The sequence below is a fragment of the Hemitrygon akajei genome, chromosome 27 (genome assembly GCF_048418815.1).
Source record: "Hemitrygon akajei chromosome 27, sHemAka1.3, whole genome shotgun sequence".
Classification (NCBI taxonomy): Eukaryota; Metazoa; Chordata; class Chondrichthyes; order Myliobatiformes; family Dasyatidae; genus Hemitrygon; species Hemitrygon akajei.
This window is the reverse complement of record NC_133150.1, coordinates 20347981-20365550: the sequence shown is the minus strand read 5'-3', so window position 1 is coordinate 20365550 and position 17570 is coordinate 20347981. Positions and strand designations below refer to the sequence as shown.

At 46.9% G+C, this 17570-nt stretch overlaps 1 protein-coding gene and 1 long non-coding RNA gene across 2 annotated transcripts in view; one reads left to right on the top strand and one right to left on the bottom strand.

The window, feature by feature from the left end:
* The first annotated feature begins 6608 nt into the window (after positions 1-6608).
* LOC140717170 (uncharacterized) overlaps positions 6609-17570 on the top strand; it is a 31809-nt gene continuing 20847 nt past the window's right edge. The window contains exon 1 of the long non-coding RNA XR_012096474.1: positions 6609-6844. This is a non-coding gene — a long non-coding RNA (uncharacterized lncRNA). The remainder of the gene's footprint in view (positions 6845-17570) is intronic.
* Positions 7293-17570, bottom strand: part of LOC140717169 (peptidase inhibitor 16-like) — a 45905-nt gene continuing 35627 nt past the window's right edge. Inside the window, exon 8 of the mRNA XM_073030459.1 lies at positions 7293-8443. The gene's annotated coding sequence lies outside the window, so the exon portion shown is untranslated. The remainder of the gene's footprint in view (positions 8444-17570) is intronic.

Below are 17570 nucleotides of genomic sequence, written 5' to 3'. Positions count from 1 at the left end.
AAGGTCAACAGTTTGTGGTCCGTGAACGCGGTGAATGGCCTGCCTTCTAAGAAGTACCTGAAATGCCTGATTGCCAGATACAGTGCCAACAGCTCCCGGTCGAAGGCACTGTACTTGAGTTCAGGTGGTCATAGGTGCTTACTGAAGAATGTCAGGGGTTGCCAGCGCCCCTCGATGAGCTGCTCCAGCACCCCACCGACAGCTGTGTCAGATGCGTCCACCGAGAGGGCGGTAGGAACATCCGTTCTGGGGTGCACCAGCATCACGGCATCTGCCAAGGCTTCCTTGGCTTTAATTAAAGCGGCTGCGGCCTCCTCGTCCCAAGTAATGTCCTTGCCTTTACCCGACATCAGGGTGTACAAACGGCGCATGATACGGGCTGCTGAGGGGAGGAAACGGTGGTAGAAGTTCACCATACCAACAAACTCCTGCAGGCCTTTGACCGTGTTGGGCCGGGCGAAGTGGCGGATCGCGTCTACCTTGGCGGGCAGAGGTGTTGCCCCGTCTTTGGTAATCCTGTGGCCCAGGAAGTCGATGGTATCGAGACCGAACTGGCATTTGGCCGGGTTGATCGTGAGGCCGAAATCACTCAGGCGGGAGTAGAGCTGGCGGAGGTGGGACAGATGCTCCTGACGACTGCTGCTGGCTATAAGGATGTCGTCCAAATAGATGAACACAAAGTCCAGGTCGCGTCCTACTGCATCCATTAGCCGCTGGAACGTCTGTGCGGCATTCTTCAGGCCGAACGGCATTCAGAGGAACTCAAACAAGCCAAACGGGGTGATGAGTGCTGTTTTGGGGATGTCTTCAGGGTGCACCGGGATTTGATGGTATCCCTGGACGAGGTCTACTTTGGAAAAGATTCTTGCCCCATGCAGGTTTGCTGCAAAGTCCTGTATGTGCGGCACGGGGTAGTGGTCTGGAGTTGTAGCCTCATTCAGTCTGCGGTAGTCGCCGCATGGTCTCCAACCCCTGGCTGCTTTGGGCACCATGTGCAGGGGGGAGGCCCATGGGCTATCGGACCTCCGCACGATCCCCAATTCCTCCATCCTCTTGAACTCCTCCTTCGCCAGGCGGAGCTTTTCCAGGGGGAGTCTTTGTGCGCGGGCGTGGAGGGGTGGTCCCTGGGTCGGAATGTGGTGCTGTACCCCGTGTCTGGGCATGGCTGCCGAGAACTGCGGTGCCAGAATCGATGGAAAGTCCGCCAGGATTCTGGTGAATTTGTTGTCCAACAGCGTGATGGAGTCCAGGTGTGGGGCCGGCAACTTGGCTTCACCCAGGGAGAACATCTGGAAAGTCTCGGCATGTACCAGTCTTTTCCCTTGCAAGTCGACCAGCAGGCTGTGAGCTCGCAAGAAGTCCGCCCCCAGGAGTGGTTGGGCCACAGTGGCCAGTGTGAAGACCCACATGAACCGGCTGGCGCCGAACTGCAGCTGCACTGTATGGGTGCCGTAGGTCCGTATCGTGCTGCCGTTTGTGGCCCTCAGGGTGGGTCCTGGCTTCCTGTTGCGGGTGTCGTACCCCGTCGGGGGCAAGACGCAGATCTACGCTCCGGTGTCGACCAAGAAGCGGCGTCTCGACTGTTTGTCCCAGACGTACAAGAGGCTGTCCTGGTGGCGTGCCTCCATAGTCATTAGCGGCAGCTGGCCCTGGCCCTGGCCGTTGCAGGGCAGGCGACAATGGTGGGCTTTTGTGCCCCACCGCTGGTGGTAGAAACACCACTGTTCACTGTCATCCTCACTCCTGCCTCTGTGTTGTGTGCGCCCCCCTGCCGGGCCTGATCTGGTCTGCTGTTGGGTGCGTGGCCTGGTAATCTGACCGACGGATGCCACGCTCTCCCTCTTGGCTTTCCACAGCACGTCTGCCTGGGCCACCACCTTCCGGGGGTCGCTGAAATCTGCGTCGGCCAGCAGCATGTGTATGTCCCCGGGCAGTTGCTCCAGGAACGCTTGCTCGAACATGAGGCAGGGCTTGTGTCCGTCAGCCAGGGACAGCATCTCGTTCATCAATGCTGACGGCAGTCTGTCTCCCAAACCATCCAGGTGAAGCAGGCGGGCACCCCGCTCATGCCGTGAGAGGCCAAAGGTCCCAATGAGCAGCGCTTTGAATGCTTCATATTTGCCTTCTTCCAGGGGCGACTGTATGAAATCCGCAACCTGGGCGGCCGTCTGCTGGTCAAGAGCGCTCACCACGTGGTAGTAACGCGTGGAATCAGAGGATATCTGCCGAATCTGGAACTGGGCTTCTGCTTGGCTAAACAACATGCGTGGTCGCAGCGTCCATGTGGTGAACTACATATACCTGTCTGGACACGCCCCCCCCGCTGACTGCTCCTGTGGCTCCTCCCACAGACCCCTGTATAAAGGCGATTGGAGACACAGCCCCGGCCTCAGTCTCCAGGATGTAGTGTGGTGGTCAATTGCTGCTTGTTCTTTCTTCCAGCCAATAAAAGCCTATATCTCGCCTCACGTCTCGGAGAGTTATTGATGGTGCATCAATTTTATTGGCTGGAAGTTTAAAACATGGACAACATTTTACGTCCGGAAAAATTAGACCTTGATCCTCAAGACTCCAAAGCAGTTCTTGCCTTTGAACTCTGGCTTGCATGCTTCCAATCATACTTGGAACAGATTCCAGTGACTGAGCCTGCCATGAAGTACAAAATATTACTATCTAGAGTAAGTCCGAAAGTATTCTCCCTTATCAGGGACCTACCGACCTACCAAAGGGCACTGGACACCCTCAAAAGACAGTACCTGTGGCCGGTGAACACCGTCTACACAAGACATCACTTAGCGACGCGGCGACAGCGACCCGGCAAGTCGAGCGCTGAGTTTCTCCGAGCCCGACAGACACTCGTGCGAACTTGCGACTGCAAAGGTCTAACGGCGGAACAACATGCGGAGCTGCTAGTACGAGACGCCTTCATTACAGGAATCAGGTCATTGTAGGTACGCCAGCGGCTGCTGGAAAATGCCAATCTTACCTTACGCTCAGTGATCGAGACGGCCAACACGCTGGAGGCTGCTCTGCACAACGCTGACTCTGTCCAGCCGCGCGATCCCCCGCTGGTTCTGTGGACACCTCAGACCCCGCCGCCGCCGATTCCCACGAGCGAATTCGCCAACGCCGCTGCCAGTCGCAATTCCACGAACTCCCCGAACCCGACCACAGCTGCGGCCAATCGCAAGTCCGCGCAGTGTTACATCTGTGGACTCAAAAAGCACCCCCGAAAACGCTGCCCGGCCCGAGAAGCAACCTGCTCCAGCTGCGGGAAGAAGGGCCATTTCGCCAAGGTCTGTAAGTCTGAACCACGAGCAGGGTCGGGCAGCACTGCATGGGAGGCATGGGGGCCGCCATCTTTGTCGGCGCCACCTCGCCCCACCCCGACCCATTGGTGCTTACCGGGCACCAAGAGGGCAGTTCAACTCTGGCCTCCGTAACCCTTGACCAAAGCGCCCCACACCAGCTTGCAAGGTCAATGATGGACATCCTGATAGAGGGGCACAGGACTAGTTGCCTGTTTGACATGGGCAGCACTGAGAGTTTTATTCACCCGGACACGGTGCAACGCTGCGGACTCGTGACACAGCCGGTAAGCCAGAGGGTCACCATGGCTTCTGGGTCGCATTCCACAGACATCCGGGGGGGGGGGGGGTTGTGTAGCAACATTGGTGGTGCAGGGCACAGAATATCGGGACTTTGCGCTACTGGTCATGCCTCAACCGTGTGCCCCTGTGCTATTGGGGCTGGACTTCCAGAGCCACCTCGAAAGTGTGACTATGGCATATGATGGGTCCCTCCCACCACTCACTGTCAGGAATCCTCAGTTTTGTGGGACTTCGTCATATACCCCGCTACTGACCACACACACACACCGACCCACACATCCCACCCAGCACCATGCCGACAGCTGCGCTACTGACACCACTTGCAGCCTCTCCACCCTCAAGATCCCTTCCCCACCACTGTTCACCAACCTGACCCCCGACTGTAAACCTGTGGCAACTAAAAGCAGGAGGTACAGCGCGGGGGACAGGGCCTTCATTCAGTCGGAGGTGCAGCGGCTGCTCAGGGAGGGGATCATTGAGCCAAGCACAAGTCCTTGGAGGGCCCAGGTGGTTGTTGTTCGGACTGGGCAGAAAAATAGGATGGTCGTGGACTACAGCCAGACCATCAATAGGTTCACGCAGCTTGACGTGTACCCCCTACCCCGCATCACGGATATGGTCAACCAGATAGCTCAGTACAAGGTGTACTCGACAATAGATCTGAAATCCGCTTATCACCAGCTCCCCATCTGCCCAGAGGACCGCGCCTACACCGCCTTCGAGGCGGGCAGCAGGCTTTATCACTTCCTGCGCGTCCCCTTCGGTGTCACAAATGGTGTCTCTGTCTTCCAGAGGGAAATGGACCAGATAGTGGACCAGTGCCAACTGAAGGCCACATTTCCCTGTCTGGATAACATCACCATCTGTGGTCGCGACTGGTCGGGTCACAACGCCAACCTCCAATGATTTTTCCAAGTGGCCAAAGCCCTGAACCCTACTTATAACAGGGACAAGTGTGTGTTCGGAACCACCCGACTCGCTATCCTTGGGTATGTCGTGGAGAACGGGATCATTGGCCCTGATCCCGACCGTATGCGCCCCCTGTTAGAACTCCCTCTTCCCACCACCCTCAAAGCCCTCAGACGGTGCCTGGGTTTTTTTTCCTATTACGCCCAATGGGTCCCCCATTACGCAGACAAGGCCCGCCCCCTGGTCAAGTCTACCACATTTCCCATCTCTGCCGAGGCCTGCACGGCCTTCAGCTGCATTAAAGGGGACATTGCCAAATCAACAATGCATACGGTGGACGAGACCATTCCCTTCCAAGTAGAGAGTGACGCCTCTGATTTCGCACTTGCTGCTACCCTCAATCAGGCAGGCAGGCCAGTAGCATTCTTTTCTCGTACCCTTCAAGGCCCTGAAATTCGGCACTCCGCAGTGGAGAAAGAAGCCCAGGCCATAGTGGAAGCTATTAGGCACTGGAGGCACTATCTCACCGGCAAAAGGTTCACCTTGCTGACCGACCAGCGCTCAGTTGCATTCATGTTCAGCAACCAACAGTGGGGCAAAATCAAAAATGATAAAATTTTGCGGTGGAGAATAGAACTCTCCACCTACAACTATGATATCCTGTACCAGCCTGGAAGGCTCAATGAGCCCCCTGATGCCCTATCCCGGGGAGCGTGTGCCCGCGCACAGCTTGACCAGCTATACGCCCTCCATGCACATCTTTGCCACCCAGGGGTCACCCGATTTTACCATTTTGTGAAAGCCTGGAACCTGCCGTACTCCCTTGAGGACATCAGGACGATGACCAGGGACTGCCAAGTCTGCGCTGTGTAAACCGCACTTCTACCGTCCTGAAAAGGCGCAACTTATCAAGGCCACCCGCCCCTTTGAGCGACTGAGTGTTGACTTTAATGGCCCCCTTCCCTCCACCGACCGCAATGTCTACTTTCTCAACATTATCGACGAGTACTCGCGGTTCCCCTTTGCCATCCCCTGCCCAGAAAACCACTGACACGTCCGTCATAAAAGCCCTGCGCCAGCTCTTCACTCTGTTCGGATATCCCTGCTATATCCACAGTGATAGAGGGTCCCCCTTTATGAGTGACGAGCTGCGCCAGTACCTGCTGGCTAAGGGCATTGCTACTAGTTGGACCACGAGTTATAATCCCCGGGGAAATGGACAGGTGGAGAGGGAGAATGCCACAGTGTGGAAGGCCACACTTTTAGCCCTTAAGTCAAAAGGGATGCCGGTCTCTCGAAGGCAGGAGGTCCTCCCCGAGGCACTCCACTCTATCCGCTCCCTGCTATGTACGTCCACCAATGCCACCCCTCACGAGCACCTATTCTCTTTTCCCAGGAGGTCTGCCACTGGGACCACCCTACCAGCTTGGCTGACATCCCCAGGGCCAGTGCTGCTCTGGAAACATGTGAGGAGAAATAAATACTCCCCGCTGGTCGAGAGGGTTCACCTTCTACATGCGAACCCCCAGTATGCCTACGTGGTCTTACCTGATGGGCGGGAGGACACGGTCTCCGTCCGCAACCTGGCGCCCACAGGAGCAGCAGACCACTACCCCAAACACTCCACGGTAACTATGAACCCTGTACCCAAGGTGACACCGCGCACACCGAGCCCTACACAGACTCCTCACAACACTCTTATACCGGGCGTCTCGCACGCGCATATACCTGGCGCCTCGCACACGCATGAGGGATCACTGACACCTAGTGGGCTGACACCTCCAGTTAGGCCAGAACCAGCACAACCACCGTCTCCGGTGCAAGCACCACCGGCACCTGTGCAATCACAGCCGGTGCTATGTAGATCGCAGCGACAGATTCGACCACCTGATAGACTTAACCTGTAAATATACTTGTAAGAAACTTCGCCCCATGGGGACTCTCTTTTAAAACAATGTGGGGTGAATGTGGTGAACTACATATACCTGTCTGGACACGCCCCCCCCCCACTGACTGCTCATGTGGCTCCTCCCACGGACCCCGGTATAAAGGCGATTGGAGACACAGCCCTGCCCTCAGTCTCCAGGATGTAGTGTGGTGGTCAATTGCTGCTTGTTCTTTCTTCCAGCCAATAAAAGCCTATATCTCACCTCACATCTCCGAGAGTTATTGATGGTGCATCAGTCTAGAAAGTCGGCAGTTGTAGCGAAACTGCGTGAACAGATGAAGAGTCGGTCATCTTTGGTCCAAATCCCGTTTGGACCGTCGGGGTCACCAATGTAGCGATGTGCTACACACAGCGCTGAAATAACGACACGCAGTCGGTAAGTCGTTTCGAGACTAGTTTATTCAAACTTCGCGGTGCTGGTATTTAAATCCCTAGCGCCCGCCCTCTCCGGGCAGAAATGACTCGGAGTTGCATTACCAAAGTCTCCCCCCGCGCGCTGGCTATTTGTGAGCTGGTTCGCCTGCGCAGAAAGTGGGTCGCCACAGTGCCTTAGAAGCCATTCCAGTAAAAGTTAGTGGCCTGGAGTTTGCTTAACAACAACTAAACCCAAGTTAAGATATTATTTACACTCTTAATTGCTGTACTAAAAGGTCTCCCTGAACTGAAAATTAACATTTACAAGCATGGATTCAGGATTTAGTAGTGCTGGAGATTTTGAATCAAAAATAAAAATACTAAGTTTTACCTTTTCCTTTTCCTTTTGTCCCCCTCTCCCCCTCTCCCCCTCTCCCCCTCTCCCCCTCTCCCCCTCTCTCTCCCTTAATCACATCTCCTCCTACCTCTAATTTGCTTTCTAAATTTGATTTGAGTTGAATTAACCGTTCTAACTCCACCCGGCTTGGAAGAATTATTTCTGGTTAAGAAAATACTTGTTCAGCTCACAGTTGTGGATGAGTTTGCATTCACAACCATGTTCCAGTGCAAAAGCTAATGAATAAATGTAAATACAATGAGTTGCAGAAACCATACATTCGTCACCAACTGCAAAATTCAGGCCATGTTCATTCAAAATAAGATAAGACAATGTAGGAAGAATATATATTAATCTTCTACAAAGACACGGGGATGAATTGATATGAATGAATGAATGAAATCTTATTTCAGTCAGTACAAACATAACAAAAAGCATCATTTTCAACGATGATTTCATAAGACAAAATTACAACAAAAAACATAGATATTCTTTAAAACAAAGGATAAGAACAAATGTAAAAAATCGTTCTATTTCAGTCAGACTGAAAGGGTGTAGGCTGAAGCTACAACTTATGACGCCTACCCCTCTTACATGTACAATAACATATTTGGCGTCAATAATCACATCAAAACAAAAAAATTCATAATCTTTTAACACAAAATCCAATTCCAAGTATCATTTATTTACATTACTTCCATTCATTTTAAATCATGTATTTTATACTTGTTCATTAAATTATTTTTAAATAATTTTTTAAACTTAAGTGTAGTGCATGTTTTTAAATTCTCACTACAACTGTTCCATAGATTCACCCCTTTATGAAATACAATGATTTTTTACATTTGTTCTTATCCTTTGTTTTTGAAATATACACGTTCCTCTCAAATCCTGTTGACTTTCTCTCATTTTAAACAACCTTTGGACAAACCAACAAGATTGAGAGACAAACAGACTGTTAGTTTCTTGGCTATAAACTTCTTAGGGTTTGATTTTATTTTGAATCAGAGTATCTTAAGCTCACTGATCAAAGTAGTTAAACTGTTCCAAGAGAACTTTCTCAACAGATAAACCAAACAAAGCTGTATTGAGTGAAATTAATTCCAGCGTATTTCTCAATTTAAGCAAAATGTGAAATTACTAATATCGCAAGAGTTGACTTAAAATTGTAACATAATGGTGCAGTCCCATAAGGCTTGTGAGGTTTTTGGTGCTCTAGGGTCTCTGTTGAATAATAAAATGGGAATAGTTAGCTTATCAGATAGCAACTGTGTTGAACTTTAAAATCACAGTGAAAAATACATTTGCATGCTAATACTACCTTCTATCGATAACTATTTATTACTTTTGTAAGTAGTTAGGGTTAGAGAAGTATTCATAAAAGGGATCTTCCATGATAATCCACAAAAGGTGAAGATACTGTATATTCTGCTTAATATTCACATATTACTCAATGACTATTTTTCCTTTTGGCTTATCACACCTTGGCTTTATCCTTGGTAGAATTACTTACCTTCAAAATTTTTAGAAGTTCCCCTCCTTAGCTGAAGCTCATGATTACATCTGGTTTAGGTAACACTCTGTTGCCTCATCCATGTAATCATTGCCCAGTGCAAGTCCAGATATTGAACAAAATATGCTACAGCCTTCTGGACTTAAAAGTCAAATTCTCTAACCTTTTGTAACTCATTCCTTTTGTCTACCATTAGGAATGGTCATTCTGCCCAGCTTCTGTCTGTTTTTGGGTCCGTTTTTCTCTTTCTACTAATATAGCCTGGCCTGCTGTACATATCTTTCAGTCCTGCTATTAGCAACACATAACACAGACATAATCTGCTTCTAGATGCAAAATTAACCCATTTGGTATTACTGTATCAGAGATATTTTCTTCCATTTCTCTCCCAATTAAATCTACACGCTTTTTTAAAACACTGATACTTCCATTGGATTTTGGTTTCACTGGAAGGGTTATCATTTATTGCCCTTGAGGTGCATTTCTCCAGCATTTTATAGTGGGATCGCACAGGGACACGAAGGGAGTGAAAAAAAAGAACAGAATCAAGAAAAGGGACAAAAAGGGAAAGTTCAGAAATAAACGCAGAAGCTGTTAAGGAAACAATTATTATTTATCAGTCAAATTAATGCTAATAAATGAATGACAGACACCAGAGGTCTTTGGGATGATTCACAAGAATGGTGAGATTTCTTTGTGAACAATCAAGAGGACAGGATAGAATGAGGTTACGACAAAAATATTTGAGGTTCGTCTCAGTGCATAGATTGACAATTGGGAATAGAATTGGAATTGGAGTTGGTTTATACTAGTTGAGATACAGTGAAAACTTTGCCTTGGGTAATGTTCATACAGATCAGATCATTGCCCATCAAATGGTTAAGGGTCTTGATGGAGTCGAGGGGGAGAAGAGCTTTCCTATGGAGGGGGAGTCGAGGACAGAGGACACAACCTTAGAATAGAGGGACATCCTTTTAGAATGGAGATGAGGAGGAATTTTTTAAGCCAGAGAGTGGTGATTCTGTGTAATTTATTGCCATAGGAAACTGGAGGCCAAGTCTTTATGTATATTTAAGGCAAAGGTTGAAAGATTCACCACTCCAGCACATGAAGGGATAGAGGAAGAAGATGGGAGATTGGGGCTGAGAGAAATAATGGTTTAGCCATGATGAAATGGTGGAACAGACTTGATGGGCCAAATGACCTACTTCTTATGGTCTTATTACACATTGTATTGATGTAGGACAAGATATAACAATAACAATGCAGAATATAGCATAATAGCTACAGAAGAAGTGAAGTGCAGGTAACCAGTGATATAACATTACTGACATATAAAAATATCACATACAGCAAAGTTCTCTTATACTTTTGTGTTTTGCTTTGTGCTAGTGGCATCTGTTTGAAAACCGTGACGATGATCATCATGAAACAGTGGCTGAAGTGGCATTTCCAAAGAGGCATTACCCTCTTCACCCTCGGCACAGCATTATCTTTGAACCACTTCATTAGTCTCTTAAAGAATTGGCTTCAACACTTATTTAATTAACTTCATCACAAGAGGTATCATGAAAAGAAATGATACATGCTAAAAACTCCATGTGGCTTGGCAACAGAAAACTTTGCACAGAGGGCAACATCCTGTGAGGGAATGCTTGTTTAAAAGAAAGTCAATGGGTTTTTTTTAATCTCTCAATTACATTAGTGATGATTTATTTGTATACAACATAGGTTAGACCTCAGTGGAAAATTGCATTCAGCCTTTGTTTGAGGGAAGAAACAGATCTCTGGAAGTTCCTGACATTCACTGAGATGTGATAAGGTTAAACAGCAATGCCACAGTGCATTAACTTGTCAAGTACTAATTTTTGATAGAAGGTTATTTGCAGCAATATTTCTGTGTTTCTAGGAGACTGACTCATTTCTCACTTGGCTGACCAGTCTCATTCTGTATTCGTGTTAATGAACTGTAACAAGAAAGCAGACTGCTCCACACCCTCTATTATTCCCAAAATAGAAAAATACAATTCTTTCTCCAAATGTTAGTTGAAGATATGACAACTACGATCAGCCTGAATATAGAAACACATGGTCTTTGAACTTGTCCTATGTTTGTTCTTCAAATTAAGAGTGGGCAGATAGGGAAAAATGGGAAGAGAGTAAATATGCAGAGAAATTTATTCATTAATTCTTCTTCAATCTGTGGGTAACACTTCAAATTTTTAAAACCCCTATGCTGTGGAGATGCACCGAGTTTAAACTTGTAGATACAGTTATAAAATGGTGATTACCTAGTTCAAACAGCTGTCTGAGGCTACGTCCACACTACACTGGATAAATCCATAACCAAAGCTTTTTCTCTTTGTTTTTACCCTCCATCCACACTAAAACGGCGTTTTCGTCCCCCGAAACCGGAGCTTTTCAGAAACGCTCTCCAAGGTGTGTAATTTTGAGAACACCCACTTGGGCAGATCAGTGTGGATGGGGAAACCGGAGAAATCTGAAAACGCTGTCAGACGGCAGCACGCCATTTCATTGTTTTCTTGAATGCAACCCCCCCACACAACCTAACAATTTCAGAACAGACAGCGACAAGACTGAAGCCAGAAGAGCACCAGAGGGAGATGGAGAACAGGCAGAGTGATGGGCAGTTTGAGGTTGGAATTGGAACACAGTGTGGTGAAGTCGAGACGGTTGATGTCCCGTCGGCAATTAGCAATAAAGAGATCCAGAGCAGGTAGAAGACCAGAGTGGGGTGTCCATGAAGAGGAGAAGGGTTGAAGACGGGAGAAGGGTTCATTGGTGGGGGTAGGAGAGTCCTTGCCAAAGTCACTCTGTCTGTTCTCCATCTCCCTCTGGTGCTCCCCCTCCCCCTTTCTTTCTCCCGAGGCCTCCCGTTCCATGATCCTTTCCCTTCTCCAGCTCTGTATCCCTTTTGCCAATCACCTTTCTGGCTCTCAGCTTCACCCCACCCCACTCTGGTCTTCTCCTATCATTTCGCATTTTCCCCTCCCCCTTCTACTTTCAAATCTCTTACTATCTTTCCTTTCAGTTAGTCCTGACGAAGGATAAATGTTGACAGCGCTTCTCCCTATAAAAGTTGCCGGGCCTGCTGCATTCCACCAGCATTTTGTGTGTGTAACAAAAATAACCATGCTTTTTGCTTCTGTCCACTCTTAACTTGATGAATGGACATAGAGCAAGTTCACAGATTCAGGCCAAGAAAATGTCAGACAAAACAGAAGCATCTATCTTCGGTTTCAAACATGGCGACATTCACTCGAACGATGATAGAAGTTTGAGAACTATGTATATTTATCAAATATAGTTCTCAAGTAAAAGTGTGGATGAAATGAAAATGAGCATAAATAACTACTCACTGAAATAGTCTAACAAAATCAGACTATTGAGCTTATGGCTGTTTGAATAAAATATAATCCACAGTGCATTAATGTGAACCAAACACCTTAAAACCGATGCCCTCTAGTAATAGCCTTTACCTCCCCGAGGAAAAGGTGCTGACTGCACTCACCATCCATACCTCTTACAACTTACACACCTCTATCAAGTTACCTCTCATCCTCCTTCCCCCCCAAAGAGAAATACCCTAGCTTGCTCATAGGACCTATTCCCTATTCCAGGCACTATCCTGGTAAATCTCCTCTGCCCCCTCTCTAAATCCTCCATATCCTTCTTATGAGGGAATCAGAGCTGAACACAATACTCCGATGTGATCTAACCTGAGTGTTACAGAGCTGCAACATTACCTTGTCCTCCTGAACTCAATTACCCAACTCATGAAGGCCAGCACATCATGCGCTTTCTTAAATACCCCATCAACTTGCGTGGTAACTTTGAGAGAACTATGGATGAGGACCCCAAGATCCCTCTGTTCCTCCAGATTGCTGAGGATCCTGCATTAACCTTGTACTCTGCCTTCAAGTTCAACTTACTAAATTTATCACTTCATGCTTTTCTAGATTGAACTCCAACTGCCATTTATTGCCCAGCTCTGTATCCCATCAATGTCCTGCTGTAACCTATGACAACCTTATACATTATTCACCTCACTTCCAAACTTCCAAAGAAATTGATTGCATCTATTATTTACGCGTAGGGCCAGATACAATTATTAACACCAACAGCAAGTATGCAAAATGTTGCATATGATAAACATGGGGAGAGAAGAAATACAATGTCTAAAGTCTTTGAAAGTAGGTCATTCCCATCATTCACCATCATTCCCACAATCCTGATTGAGAACCTGGGCCTCTGTACCTCCCTCTGCAATTGGATCCTCGACTTCCTAACCAGAAGACCACAGTCTGTGCGGATTGGTGATAACATCTTCTCCTCGCTGACGATCAACACTGGTGCACCTCAGGGGTGTGAGCTTAGCCCACTGCTCTGCTGTCTATACCCATGACTGTGTGGCTAAGCACAGCTCAAATACCATTTATAAATTTGCTGATGATACAACCATTGTTGGTAGAATCTCAGATGGAGACGAGAAGGCATACAGTAATGAGATATGCCAACTAGTGGAGTTGGTGTCACAGTATCAACCTGGTACTCGACGTCAGTAAGATGAAAGAGCTGATTGTGGACTTCTGGAGGGGTAAGATGAAGGAACACATACCAATCCTCACAGAGGGATCAGAAGTGGAAAGAGTGAGCAGTTTCAAGTTCCTAGGTGTCAAAATCTCTGAGGATCTAACCTGGTCCCAACATATCAATGCAGTTATAAAGAAGGCAAGACAGCGGCTATACTTCATTAGGAATTGGAAGAGATTTGGTATGTCAATAAAAACATTCAAAAACCTCTATAGATGTACTGTGGAGGGCATTCACAGTCTGGTATGGGAGGGGGCTACTACACAGGACTGAAAGAAGCTGCAGAAGGTCATAAATTTAGTTGGCTCTATCTTGGATACTAGTCTACAAAGTACCCAGGACATCTTCAAGGAGCAGTGCCTCAGAAAGGCAGCGTCTATTATTAAGGACCTCCAGCACCCAGGGCATGCTCTTTTCTCACTGTTACTATTAGGTAGGAGGTACAGAAGCCTGAAGGCACACACTCAGTGATTCAGGAACAGCTTCTTCCCCTCTGCTATCCGATTCCTAAATGAACACTACTTCACTTTTTTAATATATGTTCTGTTTTGCACGATTTTTAATTTATTCAATATATGTATACTGTAATTTATTTATTATTATTTTTCCTCTTCCTTCATGTTATATTCTGCATTGAACTGCTGCTGCTAAGTTAACACATTTGCGGGTGATAATAAATCTGATTCTGATATGCTCGGGCCAGGCTTACTGTGCCCCAGCTTGGAAATGAAGCAGCAATCCTGACATTGATTTTCAGAGACTCTACAGAATTTTCCAGTCCTTCCTGACTTTAAAACTGCTAGTATGGAGGTACTGTTTTTGAGAAGAAAAAGCGATAGACCAAGTAATTACAGGGCACGCAATCTAGCATCAGCGGTGGCCCAATAATTGGAATATATTTTGAAGGGCAGAAGAAATCATTATTTTGAAAGACTGGTTAAACAAGCACAGAGGAAATGCGTGGCGATGTGTCAGTGCTGGAGAAATACCATTAAGGGCATAGACTGAGGGGACAAAGGGACTTATCCTTTTAGTAGAGAGGTCAATAATCAGAAGTACAGAGTTTTATGGAAACTGATTATTTGAAATACTCAGCAAGTCAGGCTGTTTTAGTGGGAAGAGATAAATAGGTAGAGATAGATAGAAATTGAGAGAGAGAAGGAAGCAGAGAACGAGAGAGAGAGAAGTATTGTTTCAGCTTGAAGATCCTTTACAAATGAAGAGACACATAAGAACATAAAAAACAGGAGCAGAAGTAGGCCATCTGGCCCTTCGAACCTGCTCCGTCATTTGATAAAGTCATAGCTGATCTGACCATGCACTCATCTCCACCTACCTGCCTTTTCCCCATAATCCTTAATTCCCCTACTATGCAAAAATCTATCCAAGCTTGTCATAAATATATTTATTGCGGTAGCCTCCAGTGCTTCATTGGGCAGTAAATTCCACAGATTCATCATTCTTTGGGAAAAGCAGTTCCTCCTCATCTCTGTCCTAAATTTACTCCCCTGAATCTTGAGGCCATGTCTCCTACTTCTAGCCACAGGAAGCCTGTAAATCTGCGTCAGACACAAAATGCTGGAGTAACTCAGCAGGTTGGGCAGCATTGATGGAAAAGAGAAAGCAGTCGGCTGGTGTCAGCCCAAAACGTTGACTGTTTACTCTTTTCCATCGATGCTGCCTGGCCTGCTGAGTTCCTCCAGCGTTTTGTGTGTGTCGCTCTGGAAAAAATGCTAGTAAGCTGAGCCAATTTTGCAGATGGACTGACAGAAATCTAGATGGAGACGCAAGAGACTGCAGAAGCTGAAATTTTGGAGCGAAACATGAAATGTCGGGGGAATTCAGTGGGTCCGGCAGCATCTTTAGAAGAAGATGGACAGTCAATGATTCAGGCTAAGTTTGTTCACCAGGCTTCTGGCTGGAGGAGGGGCAAGAAACAGGATGAAGGGAGCTGGGGTGAGGGCAGAACAAACGTTGTGAATCAGGAAGAGTGAGAAAAGGGGGGGGGAGCAGTTTATCAGATGCTGGAGAATTCATTGCTTATTCTGTCAGGTTCTAGACTACCCAGATGGAATGTGAGGTGCTGCTCCTCTAGTACAGCCAAAGGGTCTCAGCCCGAAACATCGATCAATTTTCTAGTTCTCACCAGAGATACTGCCTGAGCTGCTGATTCCCTCCAGCATCCTCCGAGAAATCAAGTTACCTGAAGTTGCAGAATTCAATATTAGTTTCAAAAACAAGCTGCAGCCTGGCCAGATGGAAGTTGGGGAGCTGTTCTTCAGGCTTGTGCTGGGCCTCATTGTAACGGTGCAGCGGAGTGGGGGATTTAGAGTGGCAGGCAGTGGGAAGCTTAGGGTCACTCACCCCTGCAGACCGATACAAGCTAGAGTTCACTGTCCAGCTGTTTCCATTCATTCACTGCTCAGATAACATTGTTCACAACCTATCCTCATGGTCACTATTTACATCATCAGAGACATCTCCCCCACCCTCCCTGCAAATTATTGTTTTTTTGTCTCTTCCCAATTTTGATGACCTGAAATGTTAATTCTGTTTCTCTTCGCACAGATGCAATCTGACCTACTGAGCATTTCCTGTTTTCATTATATCTCCAGTTATTTTTTTTTTAATTTTCATGTCTGAGACTCTTACAACTTCTTTTGTAAAATTATTTAACAACATAGCTTGTGATGAATATTGCACTGCCAGTAGCAAAACAAATTTGCTGTTTGTGTCTATGAATAATTAAATTCTTTTTATGGTTAGCAGATAACATTTATGTTTTATATAACACATTTAATGTAGAAAAAAGTCTTAAGGTGCTTCACAGAAGCACGAAGAGAATTTATCTGCAAAGTAAATGGAGGAGAGCTCTGTCAAAAAGCCAGGACAATTATATATATCAGAGCAAAAAGATTGCAAGGGACAAAACTGGTCCTCAGGAAGACCAGAATGGAGCCAAAACAGGTGGGGGAGATCTTAAATAAATTCTTTGCATCTGTACTTACTCAGGAAACAAATACAGCGTATATAAAAGTGAGGCAAAATGGCATCAACTGCATGAACCCCGTACAGATTACAGAGGAGGAGGTGTTTGTTACCCTGAGGTAAATCCCCAGGGCCTGACAACGTGTGCCCACAGTCACTACAGGAGGCAGTGCAGAAATTGCCAGGGCCCGAGCAGAGACATTTAAAACATCCTTAGCAACAGGAGAGGTACCAGATGACTGGAGGATGGCCAATGTTGTTCCGCTGTTCAAAAAGGCTCTAAACATAAACCAGGAAATTATAGGCCGGTGATTCTGACATCAGTTATGGGAAAGTTATTGGAAGGTATTCTAAGGGAGCAGATATATAAGTATTTTGATGGACATGGACTGATTAAGGATAGTCAGCATGGCTTTGTGCATGGTAGGTCATGTCTAACCAATCTTAGAGTTTTACAAGGAAGTTATCAGGAAAGTGGATGAAGGCAAGGCAGTGGATGTTGTCTAGATGGACTTTAGTGAGGCACTTGACAAGGTCCTGCATGGGAGGGTGGTCAAGAAGGTTCAGTTGCTCGGCATTCAGGATAAGGTAATAAATTGGATTAGACGTTGGCTTTGTGGGAAAAGCTGGAGAGTGGTCGTAGAGAGTTGTCTCTCTGACTGGAGGCCTGTGACTAGTGGTGTGCCGCAGGGATCGGTGCTGGGTCCTTTGTTGTTTGTCATCTGATGATAACGTGGTTAAATAGATCAGCATATTTGTGGAAGACACCAAGATTAGGGGTGTAGTGGCCAGCAAGGAAGGCTTTATGGATTGCAGTGGGATCTACATCAGCTGGAAAAACGGGCTGAGAAACGTTGAATGGAATTTAAAGCAGACAAGTGCAAGGTTTTGCACTTCAGTAGGAACAGCCAGGGTAGGTCTTACACAGCAAGTGGCGGGGCACTGAGGAGTGTGGTAGAGCAACGGATCTGGGAATACAGGTATGTAATTCATTACAAGTGGTGTCACAGGTAGATAGGGTGATAAAGAAAGCTTTTGGCACATTGGCCTTCGTAAGCCAATCTACTGAGTACAGGAGATGGGTTGTTACGTTGAAGTTGTAAGAGACATTGGTGAGGTCTAATTTGGAGTATTGTGTGCAGTTTTGGTCACCTACCTACAGGAAAGATGTAAATAAGGTTGAAAGAGTGCAGAGAAAATCCACAAGGATACTGCTCAGCCAGGAGGACCTGAGAT